Source organism: Nuphar pumila, chromosome 17 (genome assembly GCF_984573655.1).
Source record: "Nuphar pumila chromosome 17, dmNupPumi1.hap1.1, whole genome shotgun sequence".
NCBI lineage: Eukaryota > Viridiplantae > Streptophyta > Magnoliopsida > Nymphaeales > Nymphaeaceae > Nuphar > Nuphar pumila.
In genome coordinates this window covers 288813-292361 of record NC_143265.1, presented here as the reverse complement: position 1 = coordinate 292361, position 3549 = coordinate 288813, and positions in this window count along the sequence as shown.

The window sequence follows — 3549 nt, the reverse complement described above, 5'->3', positions numbered from 1 at the left end:
TGCACATATGTAGCAGACTGACCTTCCTATTTATTACAGAAAGAAAAAACTTTCATCAATGTAGAATTGCTTCCACCAAAAATACATTGACCCCAGTCCTCCATCGACATTCCTAAAAGGGCCGTGCACTTGTCCCTTGCGTTATAGTTTGAATCCTATAATAACACAACACTTCCATGGCATTTAAGACCCTTAATTTACGCCACATCTTTTAGGGTCATGGTGATCTCAAAAGAATCAATTTGGAATGTGTTTGTCTTATGATTTCACTTATTTACTAGGTGAGTCATGGTGTTCCAGCACGTTTCAAAATAATACTGGTCCAGAAGGCCGCCTAAATGCATATTTCATAATCGGTCCTTTTCATATTTACTCAACTGTCTATACCACGACAGAACTACAAGCCACTGACACCGCCCTCCTAGCTTTTCACCTGGTGCTCTACTTCTCTTCTGGCCTCCCTGTAACACAAAACAACATATTATTTATATAAATTATAAATTAGTCTCATTTGTACTTCTACACGTCATTGTACACAATAATCACTATAAATAATAATCGTTGCACATACGCTATCACAGTAATCGCTATACATAGTAATCACTATGACAGTAATCGCTATACAGAATCATACCTATAACAGTAAATCACAGTAATCGCTATACATAATAATCACTATCACAGTAATCACTATACATAATAATACATATCACAGTAAATCGTTCACAGTAATCACTATCACATTAATCGCTATACATAATAATTGCTATAACAAGAATACCTATCACAGTAAATCATGACATAATGATTGATTTGCGTACTTTTGTCACACTTTTCTCCTCTTCATCCCCTCCCTCCATCCTCTACCTTTCTTGTTACTCCGCCGCCTCCCTTTGCTTTTCCACTTCTTTCTTCCTTTGCCTCCCTCCTCTGCTTTTCAATTTCTTCCTTCCTTTCTATTTTCTTCTCTTCCTCTTCCAACTTTTTCCTTTCCCTTTCCTTCTTTTTCTCTTCCTGCTTTTTCCTTTCTTTTTCCTTCTCTTCCTCCTCCTCCTTCTTCCTTTTTCTTTCCTCATCTTCCTCGTCCTCATTCTCTTTCCTTCTCTTCCTTGTCCTCATTCTCCTTTATTTGCCTTTCCTTCTCTTCCTCATCTTGATGCTTCTTCATTTGCCTTTTCTCTTCCATCTTTATCATTTGCCTCTTTTCTCATTCATCTCCTTCTTCTTTAATTGCCTTTCCCTCTCTTCCTCCTTTTCTTTATTCTTTTTTTGCCTTTTTCTCTCCTCCGCCTCCTTCATTTGCCTTATATTTCTTTACTTTTCAAAATATTACTGCTTCATCATTTGCCTTTCCTTCTCTTCTTCCTCCTCCTTCTTCTTCAATTGCCTTTCACTCTCCTCCTCCTCCTTATTCTTTTTTTGCCTTTCCCTCTCTTCTTCCTCCTTCATTTGCCTTTTCTTCCTTTGCTTTTCACTCTCCTCCTCCTTCCTTTGCTTTTCCTTCTCCTCCACCTTCTTCCTTTGCCTTTGCTTTTCATTCTCCTCCTCCTTCTTCCTTTGCTTTTCCTTTTCTTCATCATCCTTCTTCTTCTTCTTCATCTTTAGTTCTTTCTCATTTTTCCTTTGCTCTTCAAGATGGATAATCCTCTGCATAATATAATTCTAACACTTTGTTCATGTTTTTATCATTCTCAATCTTCATTATATTTTGGTACCTTTCATAGCGCTCATATAGATGAGAGTGACAGATAACTTCTCTAATAATCATTCCATAAAACGGCGGGGGAGTTATTGTCTGACGAGCTTTAGACTTTACTAACTTGCACAACACATAAATTTAACCGCATCATTATATATTACAACCACCACCCCAAGTATATAATAATACAAATTATCCCATTCGTTAAATAATCACCAACATTACAAATCATCGCAATATTTGGCTTCATAAGTAAACATCATTTTAAGATTTAGCAAACTTAAGTACAAATCGATGTAACTTCATAAATACACTTCGCTAGTCCTTTAAATATATAAATCGTTGTTACTTGAAACTTACAAATCATTATATAAATCATAACCTTCACAAGTACATATCGTTGTAACGTTTGACTTCATACGTAAACATTGTTGTACGATTTATCAAACTTAAGTACAAATCATGGTAGTTTCATTAAATCATTATTGTTTCAAATGTATAAATCGTTGCTGCATCGAACGTACAAATCACTACTGATTTAAATGCATAATTCGTTGTAGAAATTTAGCCTTCATAAGTATATATCGTTGAAATGTTTGGCCTTTATAAGAACAAATCATGCTAACTGTTTTTCGACGCCCAAAAGATGGATATGTACAAATCGATTTGTTTCAGTATGAAAATATGTGTTATTTAGCATGAAGACGATCACCCAGTTGTAAGATTTAGCATTCAGAATTACAAATCGATTTATTTGCATAACGAAACCTTGATAATTCGATAATGGAGAAGAAACACCCAGAAGGTAGGCGCAGTCGATGGTGGCAATGATGCTGCCACTGTGCAGACGATGGCAAATGATGCTCCGACGACAACAGACGATGACAAATGGTGCTCCGGCGGCAGCGGATGACGACAAAGGGTGCTCCGGTGACAGCAGACGACGATAAAGGGTGCTCCAGTGCAGACGGCGACAAAGGATGCTCCGACGGTAGCAGACGATGGTAAAGGAGGGTCCGGTGGCAGCAAACGACGACAAAGAGTGCATCGTCAAAGGGAGTTCCTGTTACAACAGATGGTGCAAAAGTTTACTATTTAGGGCAAAAACGAAACATTTGGACTTTGAAGAGTTAACATCATTCTCGAACCGACGTTTCACTTTTCTAGATGAAGGATCTCGAACCGTCGTTTCTCTTTTTTGAATGGAGGATATTTTTGTCATTTTCTATAACCATCGTTTCACGACAAGAATGTTTTGAACCAGCGTTTCACTTTTCTAGATGGAGGATCTCGCACCGTCATTTCACTTTTTTAGATAAACATTTTTGTCCTTTTCTCGAACCGTCGTTTCATTTTTCTCGAACCATCGTTTCATGACAAGAATGACGAGAAAGGGTACTTAAGTCTTTGCAACCACACCAGATTCCGATACTAAGTGACACTGACACACACGGGAATACAATCCCCATGAGCTTTTATACATGGTGCTCACTGGGACCCGAAAACGCACTATAGCAAACAATGCGTCTTTCAAGGGAAACATATAACCTGCTTAGCTATATATATAAATAAAGTGAGAAAGTTTTTTAAAAAATGCAAACAAGACAATGGGCAAGAACAAGAACCACTTAGAAAATGTTATAGTTTTTGTAGTCTTATATTTTTATATGATTGTGCTTAGGCATGCACAACGAACCGAGCTGACTCGGGCTCGGCTAAGTTAAGTTCGGCCAAAGGCGTTTCTTTAAATGAGACGAGCTTTGACAGCCTACTGAGCTCGGGTAGGTTGGATAAGGCTCGATATCTGTACATGGTAATAATATAAAATATATACCCCCTTTACCCCTTCA